Below are 20684 nucleotides of genomic sequence, written 5' to 3' on the forward strand. Positions count from 1 at the left end.
ACCCGTCACTTGCCGTGACCTCCTGCCCTTCCTCCCAGAGACTGTCCCTGTCACTTGCCGTGACTACCTGCCTGCCTTCCCTGGGAGCCACCCGTTTCCTTACAAGGACTGCGCCTTTGTATAGTTGCTCTGAGATTCCACCTCCCAGACCCGTTACAGTTTGCTCGGGCCATGGAACCCGGTGGCACCCAAGCTCCCTCGCTCTCGGACCTCTGTCATGAACTTTCCCGTCAGAGGTCCCAACAGGAGTCCATCCTGAGCCACCTGCATAGTGTTAACTCCCGCCTGTCCAACCTGCCAGCCTTTCTCACGGCTTATCGGAAGGTCTTCGACGAACCAGGACGGAGGACCTCATCCGCCTCATCTCTGCTACGCCTCCGCCAAGGAAGTCTCACCATGGGCCAATATGCCATACGGTTCCGTACCCTTGCTTCGGAGCTTGCCTGGGATAACGACGCCCTGGTGTCTGTCTTCTGGGAGGGTCTGTCCGGCCGTATTAAAGATGAACTTGTCGGTCGGGACATTCCTACCACTCTCGACGACTTAATTACACTTGCCACCCGGATTGACATCGGTTCCAGGAGCGCATCAAAGAGGCCACCCGTGAGAGGAGGTTTCCATGCCTTGCCCCTACCTTCCAGAGACCCGTCACTTCCTCCGTTACTCCCCCGGCGCACTCACCCGAGCCTATGCAGGTCGACCAGACCAAGATGGTCAAGACCCGTCAAGAATTATGCTGTGCCGAGGGGAGCTGCTTCTACTGTGGCAGTAAGGAGCACCGGATCCGTTCCTGTCCGGAGAGGTCGGGAAACGCCTGTGTCTAGGATCGCTCAGAGAGGTCCCCCTAGACAGAAATAAACCCTCTCCATCTCTAATGCTGTCGGTCTCTATCATCTGCGGGGAGAACCGTTATTTTGAACTGGCTCAACTTGACTCTGGAGCTGCCGGAAATCTCATTTCTCAGTCCCTGGTAGAGAAATACCGCATTCCCACCAAACCTCTGGCTGTACCCTTATCTGTCGCCGCCGTGGATGGGGGCCTCTTACCACATCCCATCCAACTCATCACCGAATCCATAACTCTGCAGGTGGGAATGCTGCACTCTGAGAGCATCTTCTTCCATGTTCTGCCTGGACTCTCTCACGCCCTCTTGCTAGGCCTACCTTGGCTCCAGAGACACGCACCCGTGCTTGATTGGCAGACCGGAGAAGTTCTTCGCTGGGGACAGGACTGACATAAGACTTGTTTAGTTCCCATTCATCCTGCTCATCCTTCTCCTACCCCAGCCAATCTACCCGGCCTACCGGTTCCCTATTGGTCTTTTGCGGACGTCTTTAATAAAAGAGAAGAGACATTACCCCCTCATAGACCATACGACTGCCCAATCGACCTGATGCCCGGCGCTACTCCTCCCCGTGGGCGTATTTACCCTTTGTCCGCTGCTGAGACCCGGTCCATGTCTGAATATATTGAGGAGAATCTGGCCCGGGGATTTATCCGGAAATCTACCTCCCCAGCGGGAGCAGGCTTCTTCTTCGTCAAAAAGAAGGACTGCTCACTCCGTCCCTGTATAGACTATAGAGGCCTTAACCAGATCACAGTGAAAACTAAATACCCCCTTCCGCTCATTCCTGAATTATTTGACCGTCTGAGGGGGGCTAGAATCTTCACCAAGCTGGACCTCCATGGGGCGTATAATCTGGTCCGTATCCGTCAGGGGGATGAATGGAAGACGGCATTCAACACCCGGGACGGCCACTATGAATACCTTGTAATGCCCTTCGGTCTCTGTAACGCTCCCGCCGTCTTTCAAGAGTTGGTCAATGATATCTTCCGTGACCATCTCTACTCCTGCGTGGTGGTGTACCTGGTCGACATCTTGGTCTTCTCTCCGGATCTTCTCACTCACCGGAGGGACGTTCGTCAGGTCCTGCTCAGGCTCAGGCAGAACCACCTCTACGCTAAATATGAGAAGTGCCTCTTTGAGCAGACCTCGCTTCCATTTCTGGGCTACATAATCTCTCAGACCGGCCTACGAATGGATCCTGAGAAACTTTCTGCCATCCAGAAGTGGCCCCGACCAGAGGGGTTGAAGGCTATTCAGCGGTTCCTGGGCTTCGCCAACTACTACCGCCTCTTCATTCCGCACTTCTCTTCCCGGACTGACCCCTATCTCGGCGCTCACCCGTAAGGGCGCTAATCCCAGAGAATGGCCGCCCGAAGCAGAGGAGGCCTTCCTTTCCTTAAAACAAGCTTTTTCCCTGTGCTGCATCGTCTGGACAGCAACAAACAATTCTTCCTAGAAGTCGACGCTCCCTCCTCCAGAGCCGGAGCGGTAATTACCCAAAAGTCATCTTCCGGAAGAATGGTAACCTGCGGCTTCTTCTCCAAAGCCTTCTCCTCTTCTGAGCGCAATTATTCTATAGGAGACCGAGAATTGTTGGCCATTAAGCTAGCACTGGAGGAGTGGCATTACCTGCTCGAGGGGGCTCTTCACCCGGTAATAATTTACACGGACCACAAGAACTTGGCTTACCTCCAGAGTGCCCAGAGACTTAACCCGCGCCAAGCCTGGTGGTCCTTGTTCTTCGCCCGCTTTAATTTCATTCTTCATTTTCGCCCGGCTGACAAAAACATCAAAGCTGATGCCTTGTCCCGATCCTTTTTGGTCTCTGATCTTGAGGAGGAGCCTAAACACATCATCGACCATGCCAAAGTAATGCAGGTGGCCCCCGTGAATCTAAATCGTCTTCCACCCGGTAAGACGTTCGTAACTGTACCTGATCGTGAGAAGGTTCTACACTGGGGACACTCGTCCAAGCTAGCTGGCCACGCTGGTCAGAAAAAGACCCTCCAGCTTATTACCCAGCATTACTGGTGGCCTACCCTGCACAAGGACGTAATAGACTTTGTTTCGGCCTGTGCGTCCTGCGCCTGCAACAAGGTTCCGAGACATCTGCCAGCCGGCCGTCTCCTTCCTCTTCCTGTACCTGCTGCCCCGTGGCAGCATATAGCTATGGACTTTATAACGGACCTCCCTTTCTCTGCCGGTTGTACGGTCATTTGGGTGGTTGCTGACCGCTTTTCCAAAATGGCTCACTTTATTCCCCTGCCGGGCCTCCCGTCTGCATCAGAGTTAGCTAAAGACTTTATCCATCATGTCTTCCGTCTTCATGGTCTTCCTCTCCACATCGTATCCGACCGAGGGGTTCAGTTCACCTCTCGCTTTTGGCGAGCCATGTGTAAACTGCTGGGGGTTACCTTGGACTTTTCTTCTGCTTATCACCCACAGTCCAATGGCCAAGTAGAATGGATCAACCAAATTTTAACCAGTTTCCTCCGACACTTTGTTAATGCTCACCATTCCGACTGGGTGGATCTTTCTTACAATAATCACGAGAGCGAATCTTCCTCCAAATCCCTGTTTTTTGTAGTCTTCGGTCAGCATCCTCGGATCCCGTTTCCCGTCTCCACCTCGGTGGACAATCCGGCTGCGGAATCTCTCGTTAACGAATTTTCCTCTATTTGGGAAAGTACCAGATCCGCACTTCTTCAGTCATCCGAGCGAATGAAAAAACAGGCTGACAAAAGACGTCTGGATCCACCACAATTCCGTCCTGGAGATAAGGTCTGGCTCTCGTCCAAATATGTCCGGCTCAAGATTCCTTCCTACAAGTTAGGGCCCCGATTAATCGGCCCACTGGAAGTTATCAAACAAATCAACCCGGTGGCTTATAAATTGAAACTCCCGGCCAATTTGCGGATTCCTAACTCCTTCCATGTATCTCTACTCAAACCCGTGGTACTTAACTCTTTTTCCAAGTCTACAGGTACGCCTCCTGCTCCGGTTTCCGCTGAAAACGAGTTTGAGGTAGAGAACATTCTGGCCACCAAAAGGGTAAGAGGAAAGTCCTTTTTTCTAGTGTATTGGTAGGGGTTTGGTCCTGAGGAGAGAACATGGGAGCCCCGGAAGAACATCCATGCCCCTCTCATCCTTGATAAATTTCTCTCTGGCCTAAAAAAGGGGAGGCCTAAAGGGGGGGGTACTGTAGCGTCGGCATCCCTGCCTCCTGCTAGGCAGGGACGCCGTTCCCCTCACCTCTCCGCTCCGTGCCTGGGGGCTTCCTCCTGCTCTGCTGGCAGCGCACGCTGCTTCCCGGCCTCTGTGCTTAGGGCGCGCGTGCTCCCCCCCTCTCTTAAATGGGCCGCGCGCGCCGTCCTAAGGAGTCCCCGGCCAATGGCCGGAGGACCTCACCATATATAAGGCACCTCCTCCAAAATGGAGGTGCCCGAGCAATGTTGTTGCAAAGCCTTTCAACTCTGCTTCAGCCCTCAGGTCCCGTTAACAGATACCTGCCAGTTACCTGCCAGATCTCTGCTTGATACCTACCTGATTCCTGTCTTTCTGCTTGCATTCCTGCGGTCTGACAGTCTGCCTTCCAACACCTGTAAGTCTGTCTATGGATCTGCCTGCCCGCTCACCTGGGTGCGCCCACCTGCTACCTGCCTGCTAGCCTACCTGGAGGCTCTGCCGTCACTTGCCGTGACCACCTGCCTGTCCAGAGACTCTTGACCGCTCACCTGGGAGCGCTCACCTGCTACCTGCCTGCTAGCCTATCTGGAGGCTCTGCCATCACTTGCCGTGACCACCTGCCTGTCCAGAGACTCTTGCCCACTCACCTGGAGCGCTCACCTGCTACCTGCCTGCTAGCCTATCTAGAGACTCTTATCCTGCTGTCACTTGCCGTGACCACCTGCCTGTCTAGAGACTATTACCCTGCTGTCACTTGCCGTGACCATCAGCCTGTCAAGAGACTGTCCCTGTCACTTGCCGTGACCTCCTGCCCTTTCTCCCAGAGACTGTCCCTGTCACTTGCCGTGACTACCTGCCCGCCTTCCCAGGGAGCCACCCGCTTCCTTACAAGGACTGCCCCTTTGTATAGTTGCTCTGAGATTCCACCTCAAAGACCCGTTACACTGGCAAACAAGAGCCATGCAGTACAGCATATTAAAAACATTATTCCCATTATTGGGGAGTGGTTCTCCCATAGTCTTTGCCTATGCCTTCCAAGCAAAAGCTGCCAAAAATTAGAACATAGGAACTTGCAATGCTGGCAACACGGACCACGGTCACACTGGTGGTATAGTGGTGATGGAGGCTGAGGATAATGAGAAGAGCAAAATACCGCCGAAATGAGGAAGCGCATACCCATGTGTGGGTGTGAAGCGGTGCATGGGAATACAACTCCCGAAATAACAGAGTAGATTTGACTTTATGTTGCTCTGCTGTCATTTGGTGGTGATGAGAAGTCTGGCCCAATCCAGCCCTAAAAACACGCTCCGATAACACGCTAGCGGCAGGGCAGGCCAGGACCTCCAAGGCGTACAGAGCGAGTTCATTCCAAGTGTCCAGCTTGGATACCCAATAATTAAAAGGCACAGAGGAATCACGGAGGACGCTGTTACGGTCGGCAAGGTATTCCCTCACCATCTTTTGAAACTTTCCACTCCTTGTGAGAGCACCCCGCACCTCAGGTCCTGTAAGCTGGGCGGGTCTCAGAAAACTGTCCCAGAACATTGACAGTGTTCAACTGCATCTGGTGGATTGGAGTTGCTTCTCTCTCGCCTGTACGCCTTGGTTGGTCAACTAACTGTGACCTCTGCTGCTAGCGTGTTCAGATGGGAATTTTTTTAACAGTTCTGCAGCAAGGGCTTTCTGGTACTGCCCCATTTTTGTACACCTCTCCACCTCAGGAATAAGAGAGTGAAAGTTCTCCTTGTAGCATGGGTCTAAAAGTGTCACCAACCAGTAATGACTGTCACCCAACATTTTGACAACGCGAGGGTCACGGTTAAGGCAACATAACATAAAGTCAGCCATGCGTGCCAGACTGGTAACAGGCAAGACTTCCGTGTCCTCACCAAGATGACGACTGACAATGCTCTCTTCCTCCTCCTCCTCCCCCCTGTCCTCAGGCCATCCATGCTGAACCGACCGTATGACAGTTGTACAAGTATTACCATCTACAGCCCATGATACCAGCTCCTGTTCTTCCTCCTCCTCCTCCTCTCCCTCATTGTCCCCCAATGCACATTGGGATGAGATGAGGCTGGGCTGTGTGTAATCGCCCATTATGGCTTCTTGATCAATCTCATCATACTCTGCCTGCAATGCCTCCTCTTTGTTACGCTCGCGCCCGGACTGACTGGCGTGAGCGTGATTAGTGATCCCACTGTACCATGAACCGAGGAGTGCCAGGAGGGGCATAACTAAGTATCAACCCGATCCGACCAAGGTTGCACGGCAGCAAGTCGACTCCGTGAACCAAGGAGGAACTGAGCAGAGGGACCAGGTGCGACTCCTGGTCAGACCCCGGTCACAGTTGTTGACCCACACCGGGGAATGCAGGAACAGGCAGGTTAGACTGGCATATAGGCAGGTGGGTATTGGCAAGTACTGCTGATATGCAGACAGGTGGGTACTGGCAAGTACGGCTGGTATGCAGACAGGTGGGCACTGGCAAGCACGGCTGGTATGCAGACAGGTGGGCACTGGCAAGCATGGCTGGTATGCAGACAGGGAGATACTGGCAAGCATGGCTGGAGTGCAGACCGGGAGGTACTAGCAGGTTGGAGCGCAGGCTAGATAGGATCCAGTACAGACTGGGAGACAGGTACAGAGCCGCAGATGCGGTAGACAAGCAGAGTAAAGCGAAACTGCCGGAGTGGAGGACAAGGCAGAGCAGAGAGGAACTGCTGGTGCGGTGAGCAAGCAGAGCGGAGCGAAAACAGCAGGTGCGGTGGGCAAGGCAGAGCAGAGTGGAACCGCCAGAGCAAATGGGCAAGGCAAAGCAGAGAGAAGCAGCTGGAGCGGTGGGCAAGGCAGAGCAGAGAGAAGCCACTGGAGTGGTAGGCAAGTCAGAGCAGATAGAAACCACTGGTGCGGTGAGCAAGGCAGAGTAGAGAGAAGCCATCGGAGCGGTGGGCAAGTCAGAGCAGAGAGAAGCCGCCAGAGTGGTGGGTAAGGCAGAGCAGAGGGAAGCCGCCGGAGCGGTGGGTATGTCAGGGCAGAGAGAAACCACTGGTGCGGTGAGCAAAGCAGAGGAGAGAGAAGTCACTGAAGCGGTGGGCAAGTCAGAGCAGAGAGAAGCCGCCGGAGCGGTGGATAAGGCAGAGCAGAGGGAAGCCGCCGGAGCGGTGGGCAAGTCAGAGCAGAGAGAAACTGCCGGACCGGTGGGCAAGGCAGAGATGACAGGGCTCTGTTTACATGGAACAGACTGGAAAATACAGGAAGATACGGAGGAAGGGAAAAGGGACAAGCAGAACCAGATACACACAAGGTACTTCTTATGAAGTAGCGAGTGGACACAAAACTCACAAACAGAAGTGCAGAGACAATGAGTTGGAGTTAGGTGCAGGTTCAGATACTGCAGGAAAAGGGAAGGTACGGACATAGAGACAAGCAGGTAACATGCTAGGATACAGTTCAGACAGGAACTGCTACTGCAATGAGATACAAGAACGTGCATGGGTATACAGCCCCCAGAGTGGCGGAAACAGACTAGAAGTCACAGGTAACAGGCCTGGGTATACAGCCCCCAGAGTGGCGGAAACAGACTAGAAGTCAGAGATAACAGGTCTGGGAATGCAGCCCCCAGAGTGGCGGAAAAAGACTAGAAACAGGACAGGATCTGGCAATTCAGTAGCAAGGACTAACAGAGTGAAGGTTTTGCTCAGGCACCTCCTTCTGGGTGGAAAGGGTTTAAATATCCAGTGACTCACAGCAATAGGCTGGAGACGCATTAGGGGTGCGCCCACAGTAGCTATAAGAATGAGGAAGTAACCGGGCCGCCGCCCTAAGCAGTCAGTCAAGATATATGCACACAGCATGAACTGGAGCAAGGTTTGTAGGCTGGACTGACAGGTAAGATTGTGGTCTTGCACAGTGGGAAGTGGTGCACTATGCAATCACGCCGCCATGGATGTTACAGTACCCCCCCTTTACGCCCCTTCTTCTTCAAGCCTGCAAGGGTCTTCTGCAGAGAATTTGGAGGCCAATCCTTCTCTTCAAGAGGATTACCACTTCTGTCCATTAGAGGAATGGAAACTGCTCTCATCATCTTGGTGACTAGGATGCTTCCTCCTATCAAGCCATCCTCAGCAACAGATGAAGTGGGTGAAGTACCAGGAACAGCACACAGAAAAGTCTCTCTTTCCTCTGGTTGATTCAGGGGACAACTGGAGGTCCCTCGCCTGGTTGGAGGAGTGCAGAGACCTAGGGTGTAACCACCGCCTTGAAATACCCTTTGCCAAGGTTAATGGATGAAGTGGGCGGCGTACCAGGTACCGGGTGTAGGAAAGTCTCTCTCCGTTTAACAGGTAGCACCCCGGGGAATTCAGGAGACAACTGGAGGTCCTCTGCCTGGTTGGAGGGGTGCAGAGACTCGGGGGTAATCACTGCTTCGAAGTACACTTTGCCAGGCTTACTGGATGAATTGGGCGAAGTACAAGGTACAGGGTGTAGGAAAGTCTCTCTCCCTTTTTTATCAGGTAGCACCCGGAGGATTCAGGAGACAACGGGAGGTCCTCAGCCTGGTTGGAGGGGTGCAGAGACTCGGTGGTAAACACCGCCTTGATGGACGTAAGACCAGATTTGTTAGAGACGGAGGGTCCTTGCTTTAGGACCATCTTCCGACTGGTTTCAGAGATAACATGTCTGTAAGGTGGGACGGTACCTGAAGCCAGATCATTGGTACAATTGTCGAGACTGTGTGGGGACATCGCCTCCGCTTCTCTTCCTTAGGAGACTTCAGCTCACAGCGAGTAAGCGACTAGCAGATCTGGTGAAGAAGAAGAAGAAACTGCTGACTGTCCTGAAGATATGGGGACTGGACACCCCTTGTACCTTAGCAGTCCCCCAGGATACACCATGCAGGATCTCCAGACCTGAGCGGGCACTAGATCTCTCGGTTTTGGACGATCTGTGGGTAAGCCAGTCAGCACCTGGAATGTGAACTTCTTCATGTGTAATGCTCCAATTGTTATGCACACTCCCGGACTGACTGGCGTGTGCGTGTTTAGTGAGCTCACTGGACCATGAACCGGAGAGTGCCTGGAGGGGCGTAACTAAGTATCTACCCGATCCGACCAAGGTCTCACGACGGCTAATGACGCCAGTGCACCAGGGAGGAACCGAGCAGAGGGAACAGGTGCTATTCCAGGTCAGACCCCGGACACTGCTGTTGACCCACACCAGAGAATACAGGAACAGGCAGGTAAGGCTGGCACACTGACTGGTGGGTATAGGCAGGCACGGCAGGTATGCAGACAGGCGGGCACTGGTAAGCACAACTGGTATGCAGGCAGGGAGTGCTGGCAAGCACGGCTGGAGTCCCGACAGGGAGGCACTAGCAGGTTGGAGCACAGACTGGATAAGGTCCAGTACAGACTGGGATTCAGGAACAGAACTGCAGATGCAGTAGACAAGCAGAGCAGAGCGAGACCGCCGGAGCGGTGAACAAGAGCAGAGCATGACGAGGCCGCCTGGAGCAGTGGGCAAAGGCAGGGCTGAGGGAGACCGCTTGGAGCGGTGAGGAAAGGCAGAGCAGAGCGAGACCGCCTGGAGCAGTGAGCAAAGGCAGAGCAGAGCGAGACCGCCTGGAGCAGCGAGCAAAGGCAGAGTGAGACCGCCGGGTGCGGCGAGCAAAGGCAGAGCAGAGCGAGACCGCCAGGAGCAGTAGCAAAGGCAGAGCGAGACCACCCGGAGCGGTGAGCAAAGGCAGAGCAGAGCGAGACCGCCTGGAGTGGTGAGAAAAGGCAGAGCAGGCAAGAACCGCCGGAGCGGTGAGCAAGGCAGAGCAGGCAGGAACTGCCGGAGCGGTGAGCAAGGCAGAGCAGAGAGAAACCGCCGGAGCGGTGAGAAAGGCAGAGCGGGCAAGAACCGCCAGAGTGGTGAGCAAAGGCAGAGCAGAGATAAACCGCCGGAGCGGTGAGCAAAGGCAGGGCAGAGGGGACATGGCTCTGTTCACACGGAACAGACTGGAAGGGAAAGGCAAAACCAGATGCACACAAGATACTTGCAATGAAGTAGCGAGTGGACTCTAAACTCACAAATGGAAGTACAGCGACAACGAGTAGGCGGTAGGTGCAGGTTCAGACTCTGCAGAAAAAGGGAAGGTACGGACATAGAGAAAGACAGGTAACAGGCTAGGAGAGTGTTCAGACAGGAACTGAGTGTTCAGACAGAAACTCACACTGCAGCGAGATACAGGAGCGAGTCTGGGTATGCAGCCCCCAGAAAAGGCGGAACAAACAGGCTAGGAGCGTGTTTAGACTGGCCTGGAAATACAGCCTCTAGGAAGGTGGACAGACAGACAAGAAAACACAGATAACAAATCTAGGTATGCGGCCCCTAGAAGGTGGGATGAACAGGCTAGGATACAGTTCAGACAGGAACTGCTACTGAATAGATACAGGAGCCAGTCTGGGAATACAGTCCCCAGAGTGGCGGAAACAGACAAGAACAGGACCTGGCACATTCAGCGTCAAGGAGCATACTGAGTGATAGCGTTGCTCAGGCATCAGCTTCCAGGTGAAGCTGGTTTAAATATCCAGTGACTGACAGCAATAGGCTGAGGAAGCATTAGGGGTGTGCCCACAGCAGCTACAAGAAACAGGAAGTAACCGGGCCGCCGCCCTAAGCAGCCAGAACAGAGGCAAGCAGACAGCATGCAAAGAAGCCAGGCTAGCCGACTGGACTGATGATCAAGTTTGCGGTCTTGCATAGTGGGAGATGGTGCCCTATGCAAGAACGCCGCCAGGTATGTTACACCAATCTGGAACTTAATTTGTACAGACATATTTTGACTATTTCTGAGTAGGGCTCATCCTTCTGCTGACAATGCCCAAACTGGCTTCTGGAGTTGTCGGACGGGAATCAGACACCGACTCTTCAAGGCTTTAAGCCCGAAACTTCTGGTTAATCCGAGGCCTTCACTTGCCACGGAGACAGTCATGGTCATCTGTGGAGAGGAAACACTAGCTCAAAGGGCAGCCTCCCCTACAGGCCTAATGTCTTGGAACTCTCTGACCTAGCTGGACAAAGACCGTTAGGGGGTCCCAGAAATCCGCAGCGGGACCGCAATCCAATTTTTTGACTGAGTTCTGGCTTCTGCTTTGCCTGATGAACATAGTCATCCTTCATGGATTCTGTGCGGAAAGCTGCATCTACAGGCAGGGGGAACAGGAGGTTTATGGGAGGACAGAACCTGGCGTGACGGTTTACCTCTACGCCTTGCACGTCTGGACTGCCTCTTGAGGTTGGGAAGAGAAGTATTCTGTGGAGCATAATCATCCTGTGTGGATTCTGGGTGGGCTGCAGTCTCTTCGGGCTGGAGAACTGGTAGGCTACCTACACACATTACCCTTCGGGGCTGCTCCGAAATACTGGGAAGGGAAGCTTTAGCAGAGGCTTCAGGATTAGGGTCATCGAAGACCATTAGAAAGGCCACCAGGAAGGCCTGCAGGTCAAATACGATAGGATCCCATGCTTCCCATAGGGGGGTGATCCATTTCAAGGCATCACCCGCAAGGTAGGACATCATGAATGTTATTTTAACCAGATCAGTAGGAAAGTAGTGAGCATAGAACTTGAAATGCCGCATGCATTGCTCCACAAATGCACAGCTTCGTTTTGGATCCCCATAGTACCGTGGTGGATCCGCAGGAACGAGTGCTGAAAGATACATTTGGGCTGGTGCGTAAATCATCTGGGCCATAGCTTGAGAAAAAAAATTTTTTTCTTGGTGCACGTATTCGCCAGACAAGGATTCAAAATGTCTCTGAGAACGAAAGGCCGTGGGGCTCAACGGGAACCATGGCCTGAGCAAACTGTTACGCTCGCGCCTGGACTGACTGGCGTGAGTGTGATTAGTGATCCCACTGTACCAAGAACCGAGGAGTGCCTGGAGGGGCGTAACTAAGTATCAACCAATCCGACTAGTCGACTCGGTGGACCAAGGAGGAACCGAGTAGAGGGACCAGGTGCGACTCCAGGTCAGACCCCGGTCACAGTTTTTGACCCACACTGGGGAATGCAGGAACAGGCAGGTTAGACTGGCATACAGGCAGGTGGGTATTGGCAAGTACGGCTGATATGCAGACAGGTGGGTACTGGCAAGTACGGTTGGTATGCAGACAGGTGGGCACTGGCAAGCATGGCTGGTATGCAGACAAGTGGGCACTGGCAAGCACGGCTGGTATGCAGACAGTGAGATACTGGCAAGCATGGCTGGAGTGCAGACCAGGAGGTACTAGCAGGTTGGAGCGCAGGCTGGATAGGATCCAGTACAGACTGGGAGACAGGTAAAGAGCCGCAGATGCGGTAGACAAGTAGAGTAAAGCGAAACCGCCGGAGTGGAGGACAAGGCAGAGCAAAGAGGTACTGCTGGTGCGGTGAGCAAGCAGAGTGGAGCGAAAACAGCAGGTGCGGTGGGCAAGGCAGAGCAGAGAGAAGTCGCCGGAGCGGTGGACAAGTCAGAGCAGAGAGAAACTGCTTGCGTGGTGAGCAAGGCAGAGCAGAGAGAAGCCGCCAGAGTGGTGGGCAAGTCAGAGCAGAGAGAAGCCTCCAGAGCAGTGGGTAAGGCAGAGCAGAGAGAAGCCGCCGGATCGGTGGACAAGTCAGAGCAGAGAGAAACCGCTTGTGCGGTGAGCAAGGCAGAACAGAGAGAAGCTGCAGGAGTGGTGGACAAGTCAGAGCAGAGAGAAGCTGCCAGAGCGGTGGGTAACGCAGAGCAGAGGGAAGCCGCCGGAGCGGTGGGCAAGTCAGGGCAGAGAGAAACCACTGGTGCGGTGAGCCAGGCAGAGAAGAGGGAAGCCACCGGAGCGGTGGGTAAGGCAGAGCAGAGGGAAGTCGCCGGAGCGGTGGGCAAGGCAGAGCAGAGAGAAGCCGCCGGAGCGGTGGGTAAGGCAGAGCAGAGGGAAGCCGCCGGAGCGGTGGGCAAGTCAGAGCAGAGAGAAACTGCCGGAGCGGTGGGCAAGACAGAGCGTAGCGAAACCGCAGGTGCGGTGGGCTAAGCAGAGAGGACAGGGCTCTGTTCACATAGAACAAACTGGAAAATACAGGAAGAAACGGAGGAAGGCAAAGGGACAAGCAGAACCAGATACACACAAGGTACTTCCTATGAAGTAGCGAGTGGTCACAAAACTCACAAACAGAAGTGCAGAGACAATGAGTTGGAGTTAGGTGCAGGTTCAGATATTGCAGGAAAAGGGACGGTACGTGCATAGAGACAAACAGGTAGCAGGCTAGGTTACAGTTCAGACAGGAACTGCTACTGCAATGAGATACAAGAACGAGCCTGGGTATACAGCCCCCAGAGTGGCGGAAACAGATTAGAAGTCACAGGTAACAGGCCTGGGTATACAGCCCCCAGAGTGGCGGAAACAGACTAGAAGTCAGAGATAACAGGTCTGGGTATGCAGCTCCCAGAGTTACGGAAACAGACTATAAACAGGACAGGACCTGGCAATTCAGTAGTAAGGACTAACTGAGTGAAGGTGTTGTTCAGGCACCTCCTTCTGGGTGGAGGGGGTTTAAATATCCAGTGACTCACAGCAATAGGCTGGAGACGCATTAGGGGTGCGCCCACAGCAGCTATAAGAATCAGGAAGTAACCGGGCCGCCGCCCTAAGCAGTCAGTCAAGAGATATGCACACAGCATGAACTGGAGGAAGGTTTGTAGGCTGGACTGACAGGTAAGATTGCGGTCTTGCATAGTGGGAAGTGGTGCACTATGCACGCACCCTGCCAGGGATGTCACACTCTTTAATTCTCTGCAGAGAGAGTTGCAAAAGACAGACAAGTGGGATGCTGACGCTAATGAAGGCGTCATCGCCACTCACCATCTTGGTGGAGTCCTTAAAGTTTGTCAGGATGGTACATATGTCAGACATCCAGGTCCACTCCTGAGGTCTTATGTGTGGAGTCTGACTTGAATATCGACGGCCTTGTTGCAGCTGGTACTCCACAACTGCTCTCTTCTGCTCACAAATCCTTTGCAACATGCGGAGGGTAGAGTTCCAATGTGTGGGGACATCACACACCAGTCGGTGTGACGGAAGCTGCAAACGCTGCTGCAACACAGCAAGGGCAGCTCAAGCTGTAGCCGACTTCTGAAAATGAGCTGACAGGTGGCGTACTTTGATGAGCAGATCTGGCAACTCGGGGTACAATTTAAGATACTGCTGAACCACGAGGTTAAGTACATGAGCCAGGCATGGTACGTGTGTGATCTCGCCTCACCTCAGAGCCGCCACCAGGTTACGGCCATTGTCACACACGACCATGCCTGGATGCAGGTTCAGCATGCTCTTTTACAGCTGTCCACAACTCACAAGCTTATGAGTTTCAGCACAGCCTGTTGCCGCTTGGCTGAGGCAGTACTGCAGTGCTTCCAGCTTGTAACTGATGTGGTGATATCTGAGATGGAGACTGATCGTGAGGAGGAGGAGGAGGATGCGCAGGAACTGTACACTTTGGGGGCAACTCTGACTGACATAGGGCCCGCAATCCTCAGTGTGGGGAGGATGTGTTCCGTCCCAAGGTCCGACTGGGTCCCGGCTTCCACTGTGTTTACCCAGTGTGCCGTCAGGGAGATGAACCATCCCTGGCCACAAGCACTTGTCCACGTGTCCGTTGTCAGGTGGAATCTCCCAGTAACTGCATTGTTGAGGGCACGGCAAATGTTTTGGGACACGTGCTTGTGTAGTGTGGGGACGGCACCCCGGGCAAAATAGTGTCGGCTGGGGACCGAGTTCCGAGGGACAGACACTGCCATAAGGTTGCAGAAGGATTCCTTCTCCACCAGCCTAAAAGGCAGCATTTCCAATGCAAGCAGTCGTGAAATGTGCGAATTTATGACTGTGGCCTGTGGGGCGTTGGCTGCGAATTTGCGCTTTCGTTCAAAGCTTTGATATATGGACAATTGAACACTGCGGTGGGACGTGGACGTGAACGTTGATGCTGTTTCTTGAGAAACTGCCATAACAAGTGAAGACTGAGAGGAGGGGGCATCTTTTCATGTAGTATGGACAGGGGATTGCCTTGCAATCACAACAGGGGGTTCTCTTACACGCACAACAGCGGAAGAAGCAGTGGTGAAACCCGCTGACACTGGTCGTGGGCCCTGACGTCCGCCCCACAAAGTTAGGTGCTTTGCTGCCATGTGCCTGATCATGCTGGTGGTGGTCAGGCTGGTAGTTTTGTCACACCTGCTGATGCTGGCATGGCAGGTGGTACAAATTGCCTTTTTGGGGTTATCAGCAGAGTCTTTAAAAAATTCCAGACTCTGGAAGACATACCGGTTGTACTGGCAACGTCCCTCGTGTTGGTGTTATGGGGAACTGTTGCCCACCTTCTGTGTGCGGCCACCACACTGCTTCTTCCTGCCTGTTGGGGTACTCTGCCTCCCTCCCCCTGTGTGCTTCTGGCCTCGCTCTGCGTGTCCTCCTGCCACGTTGGGTCAGTGACTAGATAATCCAGCACCTCCTCCTCTTCCACTTGCGCACCACGATCCTCCTTCTCACTTCCTGGCAATTGTGTCTCGTCATCGTCCACCTCTTGTGACAAATTGCCAGCGTCGACTTCCTGTGGCTGTGACTGTTAAAATATTTGGGCATCGCTGCATGGGATCTCCTCTTCCACCACTTCAAGTGGAGCAGGCGAGGGGCACAAATATGGAAATGGACCAGTAAACAGCTCTTCAGAGTGTTCAACTGTGGGATAAGTTGCTGTCTGACAATACTCGGCATGGTGGGAGGAAAGAGCATCAGGCTGAGGAGGAGTATGCGGTCGAGACTCACGGCTACTAAAACTTGACCGTGTGGAAGACAGACCGGAGGTGGTGGTGCCCAGGTAACTGGAAGTATTATTTGCTATCCAATTAATAACCTGTTCACACTGATCAGTTCGCAATACTGGTGTTGTAGTGTGCTTCCCTAGTAATTCGGTCAAGAAGTGGGAGCGAGAAAATGTGGCTGTTGGTTGTGGCACATTTTCACCTTGGCCACGTCCCGGTCCTCTACACGCACCATCACCAGAACGTCCAGTTCCACGTTCCTTGCCACGCGCCTTGCCCATTGTAAATTAAGTAAAATAGTTTACACTCGCACTATCAAAATAAAAAGGGTAACAAAAAGGAGATTATAACCGTGGAAGGGGAAAACCACAGTTCTATTTCTCTGGCCTACACCAGAATCTTTTAAACAGATATATTTTTGTCTGAACAGTCAGCGAGACACTATAACTGTTTTTTTTTACGGAAAATAGGCCAAAAGCTGGATAATACAGAGATTTGAACCGTGAAACTGCAAAACCACAGTTATAGTTATGTGGCCTACACCAGAATCATTTAAACAGATATATTTGTGTCTGAACAGTCAGGGAGACACTATTACTGTTTTTTTTTATGGAAAAAAGGCCAAAAGCTGGATAATACAGAGATTTGAACCGTGGAACTGCAAAACCACAGTTATAGTTATGTGGCCTACACCAGAATCCTTTAAACAGATATATTTGTGTCTGAACAGTCAGGGAGACACTATTACTGTTTTTTTTTTTACGGAAAATAGGCCAAAAGCTGAATAATACAGAGATTTAAAAAGTGGAACTGCAAAACCACCGTTCTAGTTATCTGGCCTACACCAGAATCTTTTAAATAGATATATTTGTGTCTGAACAGTCAGGGAGACACTATTACTGGGTTTTTTACGGAAAAAATGGCAAAAGCTGGATAATACTGAGATTTGAACCGTGGAACTGCAAAACCAAAGTTCTAGTTATCTGGCCTACACCAGAATCTTTTAAACAGATATATTGGTGTCTGAACAGTCACAGACACACTCAAATTTTTTTTTCTTTTTGGGAGGGGGGCAAAAGGTTAATAAGATGTGGATTTGTACAGTCTGACTGAGGAATAAAATACCAAAAGGTTAATAAGTTGCATATTTAGTCGGATTTAGATGAAAAAAAAAGGATTTTCCTGGCCCCTGAGAGGGGGATAAGTATAGCAATTTGACCAGCAGGAGCACAAAGGACTGTAAAGCACTGTTTGTTGGTATAACCAATGCATCTCCTATACAGCCTGCCTGCCTGATATCTGGGATGGATATTAGTCCTGAGAAGGACTGTTTGTTTGATTTGGCAGGTTTTAGAGACCCTACACTACCTATTTCGCACTATGTATCTCTCCCTAACTCAGCAGCACTGACCCTACACTGTCTGATCCCGGGCGACTGTGTCCAAGATGGCGGCGCCCGGTTTCAAATACTCGAGGTGACGCTGTGCGGCCAGCCAATCAATGTAATGCCCACAAACAACATGGCTGCGGCATTACAGTGACTGGCTGAAAATCCCTGCATGTTTATTGGCTCTGTAAAGAGCGTCAAAAGTGCAGGGCGGAGACCCGAGCTCCCGCCTGAGTAACCCGGAAATGCTCGGTGCTCGCCGAACATCCAGAGTAGTGAGATGCTTTGGCGAGTACCGAGCAGTGTCGAGCATGCTCGCTCAACACTAGTGCTAGCCAGTAACCCCATGTATTCTGCATCTAAAAATGGTGCTAGCCAGTAAACCCATGTATTCTGCCTCTAGAAGGGTGCTAGCCAGAAACCCCATTTATTCTGCCTCTAGGAGGGTGCTAGCCAGAAAGCCCATGTATTCTGCCTCTGAGTTTTGCTAGCTAGTAACCCATTGGATTCTGCTTCTAGGAGTAGCACTATCCAGTAACCACCTGTATTTTGCCTCTAGGTGTGGCGCTAGCCAGAAACCCCATGTATTCTGCCTCTAGGAGTGGCGCTTGCCAGAAACCGCAAGTATTCTGCCTCTAGGAGTGGTGCTAGCCAGTAAGCACACATTTTCTGCCTCTAGGAGTGATGCTAGCCAGTAACCCTTTGTAGTCTGCCTTTATGAGTGATGCTAGCCAGCAACCTCATGTATTCTGCCTCTAGGAGTGGCGCTTGCCAGTAACCGCATGTATTCTGCCTCTAGGAGTGGTGCTAGCCAGTAAGCGCACATTTTCTGCCTCTAGGAGTGATGTTAGCCAGTAACCCCATGTACTCTGCCTCTAGCACTGGCGCTAGCCAGAAACCACATATATTCAGCCTGTAGAAGTGGCGCTAGTCAGAAATCACAAGACTTCTGCCTCTAGGAGTGGTGCTCGCCAGTAAGCATATGTAGTTTGCATCTAGGAATGGAGCTTGCCAGCGACCCCATGTCTTCTGCCTCTAGGAGTGATGCTAGCCAGTACCCACATGTATTCTCTCCCTTGCAGTGGTGCTAGCCAGTAACCTAACGTATTCTGCCTCTAGGAGTGATGCTAGCCAGTAACCGCACGGCTTCTACCTCTAGGAGTGGAGTGAGCAAGTAAACACATATACTCTGCCTCTATGAATGGTGCTAGCCAATAACCTAATGTATTCTGCCTCTAGGAGTGGTGCAAGCCAATAAGCGCATGTCTTCTGCCTCTAGGAGTGATGCTAGCCAGTAACCCCATGAATTCTGCCTCTAGGAGTGATGCTAGCCAGTAACCCCATGTATTCTGCCACTAGGAGTGGTGCTAGCAAGTATCTCTATGTCTTCTGCCTTTAAGAGTGGTGCTAGCCAGTAACGGCACATCTTCGACCTCTAGTAGTGGTGCTAGCCTGTAACCCCATGTATGCTACCTCTAGGAGTAGTGGTAGCCAGTAACCACATGTACTCTGCCTCTAGGAGTGATGCTAGCCAGTAGCCACATGTAGTCTGCATCTAGGAGTGGTGCAAGCCAGTAACCACAAATACTCTGCATTTAGGAATGGTGCTAGCCCGTAACCACGTGTAGTCTGCATCTAGGAGTGTTGCTAGCCAGTAACCCCATATATTCTGCCTCTAGGAGTAGTGGTAGCCAGTAACCACATGTAGCCTGCATCTAGGAGTGGTGCTAGCCAGTAAACCCATGTACTCTGCCTCTAGGAGTTGTGCTAGCCAGTAACCCCATGTATTCTGCCTCTAGTAGTGGTGCTAGCCTGTAACCCCATGTATGCTACCTCTAGGAGTGGTGGTAGCCAGTAACCTCATGTTTTCTGCCTCTAGGAGTGATTCTAGCCAGTAACCACATGTAGTCTGCATCTAGGAGTGGTGCCAGCCAGTAACCACATGTAGTCTGCATCTAAAAATGGTGCTAGCCAGTAAACCCATGTATTCTGCCTCTAGAAGGGTGCTAGCCAGAAACCCCATTTATTCTACCTCTAGGAGGGTGCTAGCCAGAAAGCCCATGTATTCTGCCTCTGAGTTTTGCTAGCTAGTAACCCCATGGATTCTGCTTCTAGGAGTAGCACTATCCAGTAACCACCTGTATTTTGCCTCTAGGTGTGGCGCTAGCCAGCAACCCCATGTATTCTGCCTCTAGGAGTGGCGCTTGCCAGAAACCGCATGTATTCTGCCTCTAGGAGTGGTGTTAGCCAGTAAGGACACATTTTCTGCCTCTAGGAGTGATGCTAGCCAGTAACCCTTTGCAGTCTGCCTTTATGAGTGATGCTAGCCAGCAACCCCATGTATTCTGCCTCTAGGAGTGGCACTTGCCAGTAACCGCATGTATTCTGCTTCTAGGAGTGGTGCTAGACAGTAAGCGCATATTTTCTGCCTCTAGGAGTGATGTTAGCCAGTAATCCCATGTACTCTGCCTCTAGGAGTGGCGCTAGCCAGAAACCACATATATTCAGCCTGTAGAAGTGGCGCTAGCCAGAAATCACAAGACTTCTGCCTCTAGGAGTGGTGCTCGCCAGTACGCACATGTATTTTGCATCTAGGAATGGTGTTTGCCAGCAACCCCATGTCTTCTGCCTCTAGGAGTGATGCTAGCCAGTACCCACATGTATTCTGTCCCTTGCAGTGGTGCTAGCCAGTAACCTAACGTATTCTGCCTCTAGGAGTGATGCTAGCCAGTAACCACACGGCTTCTACCTCTAGGAGTGGAGCAAGCAAGTAAACACATATACTCTGCCTCTAGGAATGGTCCTAGCCAGTAACCTAATGTGTTCTGCCTCTAGGAGTGATGCTAGCCAGTAACCACACGGCTTCTACCTCTAGGAGTGGAGCGAGCAAGTAAACACATATACTCTGCCTCTAGGAATGGTCCTAGCCAGTAACCTAATGTATTCTGCCTCTAGGAGTGATGCTAGCCAGTAACCCGATGTATTCTGCATCTAGGAGTGATGCTAGCCAGTAACCCCATGTATTCTGCCACTAGGAGTGGTGCTAGCCAGTATCTCTATGTCTTCTGCCTTTAAGAGTGGTGCTAGCCAGTAACGGCACATCTTCGACCTCTAGTAGTGGTGCTAGCCTGTAACCCCATGTATGCTACCTCTAGGAGTGGTGGTAGCCAGTAACCACATGTACTCTGCCTCTAGGAGTGGTGCTAGCCAGTAGCCACATGTAGTCTGCATCTAGGAGTGGTGCAAGCCAGTAACCACAAATACTCTGCATTTAGGAATGGTGCTAGCCCGTAACCACATGTAGTCTGCATTTAGGAGTGTTGCTAGCCAGTAACCCCATATATTCTGCCTCTAGGAGTAGAGGTAGCCAGTAACCACATGTAGTCTGCATCTAAGAGTGGTGCTAGCCAGTAAACCCATGTCTTCTGCCTCTAGGAGTG

Source organism: Phyllobates terribilis, unplaced genomic scaffold (genome assembly GCF_046119375.1).
Source record: "Phyllobates terribilis strain yellow unplaced genomic scaffold, ASM4611937v1 Scaffold_2__4_contigs__length_985480577, whole genome shotgun sequence".
Lineage (NCBI taxonomy): Eukaryota > Metazoa > Chordata > Amphibia > Anura > Dendrobatidae > Phyllobates > Phyllobates terribilis.